At 37.8% G+C, this 12,051-nt stretch overlaps 1 protein-coding gene across 5 annotated transcripts in view; it reads right to left on the minus strand.

Annotated features, from left to right (window-relative positions):
- Positions 1–12,051, minus strand: part of Myo61F (unconventional myosin 61F) — a 744,085-nt gene that overhangs the window by 56,468 nt on the left and 675,566 nt on the right. The window lies entirely within an intron of this gene.

A 12,051-nucleotide genomic window follows, 5' to 3' on the forward strand; every position in this document is an offset into this window, starting at 1 on the left:
GGTATATGTGGAACTACAAGGGGGATGATTATGAAGAGCTCAGGAGACAGCTTGCGGGTGTAGCGTGGAATGAGGAGCTGGAAAAGATATCAATGCAGCATGGGGGATTTTCAAAAACTGTTTAGTAGATGCAATGTCTAAATGTATTCCAAGGGTGAGAAGGTTAAATAAGGTGGGTGTGAGATGGATGAATAATGAGATTAAGCATCCGATACAGAGAAAAAGGGCATTGTGGAGGCAGCATAAGAGAAGTGGAAATAACCAATTCCATGAGGTTTACAAAGACCACGCAAGGAGGGTGACTTGGTTGGTGAGGGTAGCTAAAGAGAGGTATGAACAGCAGTTGGCTAATGAAGCCAAAAAGAATCCTAAGGAGTTCTTTCGATATGTAGCCAGCAAAAGAAAGAATAATTATGAAAGGATTACATTGATTGGAGAAAATGGTATAAAGACAGCTGATGCAGAATGTGTGGTGGAGATACTTAATGAGCAGTTCATAAAGATCTTTCAATCTTGTGAATGTGACTTCATGGAGAGATTGAGAGCAGGTGATGATGGGGAGGAGAGACTGACTGTAAGTGAGCAAGAGGTGTTTGGGGAGTTGAGTAAACTAGATGTAAAAAAGGCTGTGGGACTTGATAATATATCACCGCATATTCTGAAAGAATGTGCTAGGGAGTTGACATCTGCATTGACATATTTTTTTAATATGAGTCTTGCACTCGGTCAAGTTCCTAAGGAGTGGAAGGAGGGCAAGATTGTGCCACTTCATAAAGGAGGTGATCAAACTCAAGCATCAAACTATAGGCCTATCTGTGTGTCAGGTGTTATGGTTAAGTTGTTGGAGAAGTTTGTGAGAACTAGGATCCAGAGTTGGGTTGATAATAATGGTATTATCTTTGATGGACAGCATGGATTTGCTAAAGGGAGGTCATGTTTTAGTAATCTACTTACTTATTACAATAAAGTGACTGCTTCCTTGGACAGAGGAAAAGGATACACAGTAATATACTTGGGTATTTCGCAAAGGATTTTGATAGAGTATCTCATGATAGGTTGACAGTCAAACTAGAGCAGATGGGGTTGGATATTAGATTGGTACATTGGATTGGAGACTGGCTATCTGATAGGTATCAACAAGTTGTGTATGGGGGAGCGATATTCAGGAAAAGGAAAGTCACTAGTGGAGTGCCTCAGGGATCTGTTTTAGGTCCATTGCTGTTTAACTTGTATATTAATGATATAGGTGAAGATTTGGATGGAGATATTCAGTTGTTTGCAGATGATGTAAAGTTGGGACAAACCATGAAGTGTAGTGAAGATGTTGTGGCCTTACAGGAAGACTTAAATAGATTGAGTGATTGGGCACAGAAATGGGGATATGAATTCAATGTTGCAAAATGTAAGGTTTTAAAATTTGGAAAACAAAGATGGGATGCAGAATTTATGCTTGGTGAGAATATATTGTTGGAGGTAGAGGAAATAAGAGATCTGGGGATGATAGTGGATAAGGATCTAAAATTTAGGGGACACATCGCCAAAATTGTGAAGCCAACACAAAGCCTTCTGGGAATGATGCGGAGGACACTGACGTGTAGAAGTAGGGAGATTCTTGTTCCATTGTATAAGGCTTTGATTAGGCCACACATGGACTATTGTGCCCAGATTTGGTCAACTGGTTTTTCAGAAGGATGAAGAGATGTTGGAAAGGGTCCAAAGGAGACTGACTAAGGTAGTTTCTGACCTGTGGAATGTCGAGTATGAGGAAAGCTTGAGAAGATGTAATTTGCAGAGTCTGGTGGACAGGAGGAAGAGGGGGAGATATGATAGAGACCTACAAGTTGGTAAGGGGTTGTTATAGGATCAATGCTGGAGAAGTTTTACAGAGAGTAGTGGGAGATTAGGGGAGAACCAGAGGTCATCCCTGGAAACTGTATAAAAAGGTTGTGAATAGGGGAGTGAGAGGCAGGTTTTTTTCGTGCAGAGTTGTGAATGATTGGAATGCCTTGCCTGAGAATGTGGTGGCTGCAAAGAGTTTGAATGTGTTTAAAACACGGTATGATGAGCTGTGTGTGTGATAAAAGGACCTCCCAGATGAGTCTTTGACTCCATGAGGTCTTGGGGTGGTAATAATAATAATATCACAAGGTAACTAACAATGATTCTAATAGTTACCCCTGTTGCTTTTTTTTTTTTTATGAAAGCAAAATATGGTGAAAGTGGTGTTAAAATGTTAATATCTGATACAACTAAACATTAATAAAAAAAAATGGAAACTAAAAATTAGTTTTTTTTTTCCTTTCTTTCCTCCTATGTATTCAGAATATATTAATTTCACTGAAATAATTCTTGCAACTGTTTCCAATAAAATAGGTGATGCTTTCAAAGTAGATATATATTATCTAGAAATTAGATGGTGGAGAAAAAGCATGGAGACTGAAAAGGCAAATTATTTGTGAATTTAAATTTGTGCAGTAGAAAAATTTATTAAAAATTTGCAATGCTATGAAAATTTATTACAGTGATACACATCATTCACATTTTGTATCCTTTCTATACATACCAGCCATGAATTAGGAACCTTTATGCAGTTGTATGTAAATGTCACTTATGCAGTGTATATGCAAAATACTTGGTCACATATATCACCACTTCTTCTAGGCAACTATAGGATGCTGCTGGTCAGTAATCATCAATAGTGTTGATCACAATGGGGAAAAACAAAGGATCTTTTGGAGTATGATAAAGGGTTTATTGTGGATGCCCATTTGGCTGGAGTCATGATTTTGAAAACAGCAGGGCTGATTGGTTTCTCAAAAGGTGAGATATTCCATGTGTTTAATTAGTGAGAAAATAACCCATATTCTTGATTGAGAGCTGTAACCGTAGTCCTAAGACAGTCTGTCAGAAACAAAATCACTATGGTCCAGGGGTGACTAACTATGCATCCTTTTGGAGCCAAAATAATTCTAGTAAGACTAAGAAGAGCCACAACCTTTGACCAATGCGATGGTATGGGAGTAAGTGAGTGTACGCATGGCGAGATGGGGGATGCAGAAGCTATGCCTGTCCGCCACAACATGTTAGTTGCACTTCCGGTGCTCATCTATCGGCATCATTCAATATATTGTTGCATGAGCCCATTGACAGTGCTTGTTATCATCAACAGAAGTTTTAAGTCAGAGTGGGAAGAGGAGTTTCTTTTTGTAAAACGACAAAGTAAACCAATGTATGCCATATGCCAAATAACACTTGCGCAATTCAAAGCCAGCAATCTCAAGCATCATAATGGCATGCATCACAGTAATTTTAGTAAAGAATTTCCTCTTGGCTCTGATCTGAGACAAACTAAACTTTCAACTTGGATGAGAGAACTGAGCCTTATAGTTGGATGGTGAGAGTAGGAAGCCGTCCACCATCATACATAGTGTGCATCCAGACAGAAAGCTGGCAATCCATCTGCAGAAGTCCTGAGACAGTCCAAATGATGGGAGTTTGCTTAGTAAGCCTTTGTGCCAGACCCGTCAAAGGCTTTAGAGATATCAAGTGCAACCACTTGGGATTCACCAAATTTCTCCATGGCATTTGTCCAGAGATGGGTGATATACGAGAACAGGTCACCTGTTGATTGGCATCGATGTAATTCGTACTGGTGATCGCTTAATAGCTGGGTACCTTTAAGGTAGAGTAGGAGTTAAGAATTGATGGTTTCTCCATCACTTTAGATAGGACTGAGGTGAGTGAGATAGGGCAGTAGTTAGATGGCAAAGATTTGTCACCCTTTTTAGGAATGAGTTGAATATAGGCCAATTTCCAGGCTTTAGTACAATATTGCAATTTCCATGATATTGCAACTGAACCATCTGGATATGATATTAGTGGGAATAGTGTAGGGCAAAAGTTACAAGCAAAAAAATTTAGAGATATCAAGTGCAACCACTTGGGATTCACCAAATTTCTCCATGGCATTTGTCCAGAGATGGGTGATATATGAGAACAGGTCACCTGTTGATTGGCATCGATGCAATTCGTACTGGTGATCGCTTAATAGCTGGGTACCTTTAAGGTAGAGTAGGAGTTAAGAATTGATGGTTTCTCCGTCACTTTAGATAGGACTGAGGCGAGTGAGATAGGGCAGTAGTTAGATGGCAAAGATTTGTCACCTTTTTTAGGAATGAGTTGAATATAGGCCAATTTCCAGGCTATGGTACGATATTGCAATTTCCATGATATTGCAATTGAGCCATCTGGGTATGATTTTAGTGGGAATAGTGTAGGGCAAAAGTTACAACCAATTAGTTGGCAAGAGACCAAAAGGCATGGCTGCCATTTGGACAGGCTGCAAGTTTCCTGATTTTTGCATTCAAATTCTGTTTTGGAAGCATTGATAATTTTCTTGCATCTGTTTCGGGCTTCAGTATAGGCATTGAAGGAGCATGGAGTTCTTGATTTGAGCCAGTTGTGGTATGCCTGATTTTTCATTTGTACAGCCTTGGCACATCTTTTGGAGAACAGAGTTTAGATCCAGTTTTTAAATTTGAACACATAATGAAAGTAGTTCTAAGAATTGTCAATTTTATTCGTTCAAGTGCTAAACACAGACAATTCAAAAGCTTTCTCGACGAGTTGAATTGCGATGTACCATAGGTTTGATTAGTAAGGTGGCTCTCGGTTCGGAATGTATTAAACAATTTTTTTTTGTTGCTGTTAGATCCAATCTAACAGTTTCTTAAAGAGGAGAAAAGTTTCCCTCATCTTTGAGATGAGGGAAAACATTGGTGAAAAATGCCATGTCTAATAACCATTGAGACATGGCATTTTTCACCAATGTTTTCCAGCATCTACAGATATTAAACGTTTCACTTTAAGGGAAAGAAAAACTAATAATCGATCTCGCACAGACCATGCTAAGCTTCCAAAGCAAACTGCAACTTTTCCAGAGAGACTTAGAAAATAAAACTTTCAATCACTTCGTTTGTCTGAAGAAAATACTGACAAATTTGGCAGGAGTGGAATTAGCAACAGGATCTTATGTTAGCAAATTAAATGATCTGGCAGAATAACCCAGCAACCGATTTTGCGACCTTTGAGAACTAAAGTCAACATTCGCTTTTTTTGGAAAATCCTTTCCTCGCGAATGTGCTTGAGAGCAGTTTCCTATTTCAAAACTAATTGTGATGGATGCAAAAGCTCCAGTTTGCAGCTGCAGAACTAGAGCTTTTGGAATTTCAAGAGGACAAAGGACTGAAGCTAGTGAAGTAAAGTGGATATTCCGTAATTGAGTTTTGAAAGCAAGTTCAGGACCAATGGTATCCAACACTTAAGCAATGTGCCAGAAAACTGCTCTCCATTTTTGGGACTACGTACTCCTGTGAAGTGCTATATTCGACTCTTAAATTTATTAAATCTAAATATAGATCTGTTTTAAATGATGAACACTTGAACGAGCTTGTAAGAATTGCTTTTACTAATTATACATTTAATTTTAAGGACTTTACTAAGAAATGGATACAAGGAAGGCCTCTACTATTAAATAAGTAACTGAAATTATTTTGTTTTGACTTTAAAATTATTTTAATTGTTTAAAGTAAACTTCATTTAATATGTTTCGAATTAAACTGTTTATTGCAGTAATTTTTATTAACCCTGTTTTTTTCTCTCTCTCTTCTCTCTTTTTTTTTTTATTTGTTCCTCTTTTTGTTGTCTCCTCTTCTCTTTTTGTTTATTTTTTCTCAGTACAGTGTGAAGAGTCATGTGACACATAGACACAAGTCGCATGTGGCTCATGAGCCATGTTGTGGCCACCCCTGCTATAGTCTGTGAAGGCTTATACAGACAAAGAGAGCTTCAGGGGCAGCAATTGACTGAAGCATTTAATGAAGGCTATTCCCGATCCACATCTCAGTGAACTATGTGCAGGGAATTGAAGAGGATCAGTATTGGCAATTGCATGTCTATATGGAAACCACTGATTTCTACAAAGTTTCTAATTCAGTGGCCAGTATGTGCTTGCTCAAACGCATGCACACACACACTTGAATTCATTACCAATTTTTAAAAAATTAATGAGATGTCTCAATCTGCATCAATATCTTAAAAAAAAAAAAAGAGCAATCAACATACAAAAAAAAGTAACGTATCAATGAAATTTATTTTTCAGAATTCTAAATAAACATACAGTTGGTATCACAGGTATAAACACATTTTCAATAGAAGTAAATAGGCCATGTCTGGCTGTTTTCAAAAGAATTTTAGGGTGGCATAATTTATATGTAACATGCCATCTTTGAAAAATAAATTATTGACAAATTTTATTTTCAAATCAAACAAAACATTAACATACCAAAAACAGGAGAGTATTACATTCAATAATATAAGCTTAAATGAAATAGAAAATATTTCAACATCATGCCAAAACTTATTGCAATATAGTTTAATAAAGCACTTCTAATACAAGAATGGAAATTAAAAACAAATAGTGTTTAAAAAAAGTGGGGAGGGGGTGAAGAGCTGTACTTATCAGCATTTTTTCCTTAAATAACTACATGCACTAAAGAAGTGATCTCACCTGATGAGAGATCATTTCACCTCTGGTGGTGAAACATAATATAATTGCCTCACGCTAGAAATCGCGGGAGCTGGATTGTACAATGATGGTAGCATATGAAGGTAGTGATTTGAGTGATATTTACAAACTGAATGGAGTGGATGTCCTATATAAGGATTAGACAATACAGTTCTCCTGTTCTAGAGACCAAAAACCATAAGGTATATTTTCAAGCTAATTCAGGCTGCCAATAAGCAGGGCAGAGACTTCACAACATGCAGTCAGAGAAGCACCACTTAAAGACTTACACAAACAGTTTTATCATAATGGGATTTAAACTATTCTAGAAAATTATAAATCTAAACAAAAATAACAAAAATAACTAATCTAAACAATTACAAACAAAAATGGATAGAATGTGTAAACCGAATGGCCAACACCTGATTGTCCTAAACAAATACTAAAATATAAGCCAATTGGAAAGGGAAGGCAGGGTAGACCACAAAAAAGAATACGGGATGGATGAGACTAGAACAGACCAATATGTTCTATTCCCATAATTAGCATTATGACGATTATGATGGATTTAAACTCACAGCCTTTTGGCTAGAGCAGATACACTCTCCTCACAAGCAAACTAAACTGGCAATGAGACAGCAGAATCATTCATTGATGTTATTAGTGAATTTAGAGAAGAAATTAGCAAAGAGGATGGCGGAACTAGCTATCAAAAATATGAAAGCTGGAAAAGCAATATGTAATGATGGGATTTATACCAAGATGATAAAGAGCATGAGCAGAGTAAGGACTGAAACAATGCTGAGATTAAGCAATCAAATTTGGGCTATTGGACTAGGTGAAGGCAATCTTTATACCAATCCATAAAAAAGGAAGCACTAAGAAATGTAAAAAGTATAGAATAGAACAACAGCATTAATCTCAAATGCAAGTAAAATCATACTCTATATTACGAAAGAAAGAATTAATAATCACTTGAAAGCTCATATATTTTAAGATCAGGTTGGATTTATTAAGGGATGAGGTACAAGAGATCACATCTCTAATCTCAGACACGTTATTAAGAAATGAAGAGAATTCAATAGCCCTATTTACTCATGCTTGATTGACTATAGCAATGCCTCCATTCAACTGATGTGGGAAATAGTGTCTAAGTCTGGCTTTCCCCAACATCTTATCCAGTTAATAAGTCAACTCTACAACAATAACCAAACTGCAGTAAGGACTGATAGCATGTTATCAGATTGGTTCTGTTTACACAAAAGGAGTAAGATGTTGAAAGTTTATTTTCCGCTTGGTTAGAGTATAATAAATTTAGTTTAATCCTTTATCCAAGTGTGAGCAAACAAAGTTTGCACCTGAAAGTATCTTCAGGACTGGGGTAAGGTGGTACAACACTAGGCAACTCCTTGCAAAAGTGGAGCAAACTACCAACACTCCCATCTCAGTATCTCCCTTAATGCAAAACACATCTCCTTGCGGATATGTCTAATGTTATGCATTAAGGGAAGGGCCACTACCCAGACTAGTTTCGACCTTTATTGAGGTCTCTTCAATGGGAGCCAGGCTCAAGTGGAGACAAGTGGAGATACAAGGCAGAAGCATTAGCAAGGTCATCTCCACTGATAGGAGTTGCCAAATGGTGTGCCACCCTTTTTTTAATAAATTACTCTGGATTTAGAGAAAGATGTTGAAAGTTTATTTTTCACTTGGTTAAAGTATAATAAATTTAGTTTAATCCTTTATCCAAGTGTGAGCAAACAAAGTTTGTGCCTGAAAGTATCCTCAGGACTGGGGTAAGGTGGTACAACACCAGGGCAACTCCTTGCAAAGGTGGAGCAAGCTACCAACACTCCCATCTCAGTATCTCCCATAATGCAAAACACATCTCCTTGCGGATATGTCTAATGTTATGCATTAAGGGAAGGGCCACTACCCAGACTAGTTTCGACCTTTATTGAGGTCTCTTCAGTGGGAGCCAGGCCCAAGTGGAGATACCAGGCAGAAGCATTAGCAAGATCATCTCCACCCATTATTAAAAAAGGGTGGCAACTCTTATGGGTTTGGCAACTCCTTTTGGGTGGAGCCTTCTGCCTGGTATCTCCACTTGGGCCTGGCTCCCACTGAAGAGACCTCAATAAAGGTCGAAACTAGTCTGGGTAGTGGCCCTTCCCTTAATGCATAACATTAGACATATCCGCAAGGAAATGTGTTTTGCATTATGGGAGATACTGAGATGGGAGTGTTGGTAGCTTGCTCCACCTTTGCAAGGAGTTTCCCTGGTGTTGTACCACCTTACCCCAATCCTGAAGATACTTTCAGGTGCAAACTTTGTTTGCTCACACTTGGATAAAGGATTAAACTAAATTTATTATACAAAAGGAGTAAGGCAAGGTTGTATTCTTCAATCTCTATGGCGAGGACATCAAGAAATCTCTGGATGACAAGAATAAAGGGCATGCTGAAACGGAGCTCAAGAATCAATAATTTAAGATATGATGACAAAATACTAATAACAGAAAATGAAAAAGACATGAATGAACTCCTTAGAAGAAAGGATAGCAAAGCTTGACATACAGCCTCAAGGTTAACATTAATAAAACACAGCTGATGTTCTTAGATAGGGATCATAATGAAAATACTTCAGAACTGCTTACTAACATAGATAAGGTTGATCATTTTACCTATCTGGGCTCATTGCTCTCTGCTAATGGGAGTCATATGGAGGAAGAAATAAGACAGATTACAAAGGGAAGATCTGCAATAATACACCAAGATCTGGATGAAAAGAATAATATATATATATTAAGTACTAATACTTAAGTACTAGTACTAATGTCGCAGGTAGATGTCTAGTGCCTTCCAACACAAGGATCAGACTGGTCAGGATTATTGGTTTTTCTGTAATTCTTTATGGCTAAGAGTGTTGAACACTGAACGAGGAAATTCAGAAGAGCAGTGCTTTTTAAATGTGTGCCTGGAGAAGGGTGCTTTGAGTTCATTGAACAGAGGAATAAATCAACCTGTGGATCTGAGATCACTGAAATTTTGAAATGGGTATCAGCAACATGATGGAGAGAAGAATCCTCTCTGGACACGTCAAGAAAAGAGGGAAAGAACATTGAAAAACCCCTTATGCAGGGAAAGATGCCAAGATCAAATTCCTCTTCTTACTGGACTATGGTTGGAAGATAGACATCGGGTCACAAACTCAGCCATGGAAAGATTGAATAAGAGAAAAGTGAAAAAAAGTTTTTTCATTTAAAACAGGGTCTTCAACGCATGGCCCGCCAGCCATTTTGAAAAAATGGCTACTTAACATTAACACGCAATTAAATAAAAAATAATTTCAATGAAGCCCAATGAAAATGGCTACTTAACATTAACATGCAATTAAATAAAAAATAATTTCAATGAAGCCCGTGGGCCACTAAGCTATACTGCGGTATTTAGAATTGTAAGATGCTTTCCAGATTCAAAGGAATGCTGTGCATTTGATACTTTACATAAAATCCTATAAAAATAAATATTAATCTTAATATTAATAGACATCTACCTGCGACATTAGTACTAGTACTTAAGTACTAGTACTAATGTCACAGGTAGATGTCTAGTGCCTTCCAGATACATCTCGAAGGTTCTTGATACTTCGTTATTTTCATATAAATACAAGAGGATCTCATCCACAGTCAGTCAGGAACGGTGTGATATTCATGTATAAGCGCAGGCAGGTTCGTCGTGTCAGCCATAGCCTATTGTGATTTTATATTGCCAGACTTTTTTCATTAATGTGAGACATATTCAGTGGATAATAACCATTACATGGCCATTTTGGATCATTTTTTGGGTTCACCTTCCATCACTATGGCGTCTACGAGTATAAAGCGTAAATCAAGTAATTCTTGTTGGATTTTTAATGAAAAGTGGACCAATTTGTACTTTTTTGTGCCGATTGACGATAAGCCAGTGTCAATATCAAAAGAATACAATATAAAACGACACTATGAGACAAAGCATGCATTCAATTTCGATCACCTTCAAGGGCGGCTTTGTGTGGACAAAGTGAACCATCTCCAAATTGATTTAAAATGCCAGCAGGGTATGTTTAAAAGGCAGAGGGAAGAGAGCAAAGCGTGCATCAAAGTAAGTTATGTAATAGCTGAAAAATTGCTAAAAAATCAAAAGCCTTCTTGGACAGCGAGTTTGTGAAAGAGTGTCTCTCATCGCTGCTGGGGATATTCTATGCTCAAATAATAAGGAAGGGGTTAAAAAACCAAGTTTGTCTGGAGGTAACTAGCACAACATCTCAAAGAACTTGCCAATGACATTGAAGGAACTTTATAAAAACGGTCGTCTGAATTTATGTCATATTCACTTGCTTTAGATGAGAGCACAGATGTGAAGGATACAGCACAACTGGCTATCTTTTTCCGTGGCACTGATCAACAATTCAATGTGACAGAAGAATAGCACTCGTACCTATGAAGGGAACGACAAAAGACACTGATATTCTTGAAGCCGCCAAAAAATGCTCCAGCGTTTCGACCTCAGCTTAACCAACCTCAAGGATGTGGTGACTGATGGTGCCCCTGCTATGGTGGGAAAGAACCGGAACTAGAAGGAAAAGATTTCATCCATTACCACTGTTTAATTCACCAAGAGAATTTGTGTGCAAAAACTATTGGATTTGAGAATGTCATGAAAGTTATTGCGACTGTCGTCAACATTATTAGGGCAAAAGGATTGAATCATCATCAATTCCAAGAGTTTTTGACCAAAGAGTGCGAAACGGATCACAGCGATGTGGTTTATTACAATGATGTGCGTTGATTGAACAGAGGAAAGGTTGTTAAACGAGTCTTTGACTTAAGGAGCGAAATACAGCAGTTCATGCAAACCAAGGAGAATCCAATTGTGGAATTTAATGATCCGAAGTGGATGACAGACTTTGCCTTTGTGACCGACATCTCATTGCATGTGAATGACCTAAATACGCGGCTACAATCCAAAGATCAACTGGTGCACACTCTGTTTGATCACATCAAAGCTTTTGTGGCCATTTGAGAGGCACAACTCCAAAAAAAGACTTCTCATTTTCAGCTTCTCGCTAAGTCCAATTGTCTGTCTCTTGTCTGTACACTACAAAATTAGCCATGTTGTGAAGTGAGTTCGAAGAGAGATTTAGTGATTTTCGTAACCAACAGTCTTCTTTAGATTTATTTTCAATGCCATTCAGTGTCAATGCTGCCGAAATGCCATGCTCAGTATAAATGGAGCTGCTTGAACTCCAAAACAACTCTTCTTTAAGAGAAAAATTATTCAATGTGCCCTTGCTTACATTTTACAAAAGACTACATTTCTGAGGATGCATTCCCTAATCTTTGCCGGCATGCTTTGAAGATGTACGCTTTGTTAGGAAGCACATACGTATGTGAGCAGTTCTTCTCCAGAATGAAGCATGTGAAGTCCACGACAAGAACTCAGAT

Source organism: Typopeltis vanoorti, chromosome 4 (assembly GCF_054136105.1).
Source record: "Typopeltis vanoorti isolate ZY-2024b chromosome 4, IOZ_Tvanoo_1.0, whole genome shotgun sequence".
In the NCBI taxonomy this organism is placed as follows: Eukaryota; Metazoa; Arthropoda; class Arachnida; order Uropygi; family Thelyphonidae; genus Typopeltis; species Typopeltis vanoorti.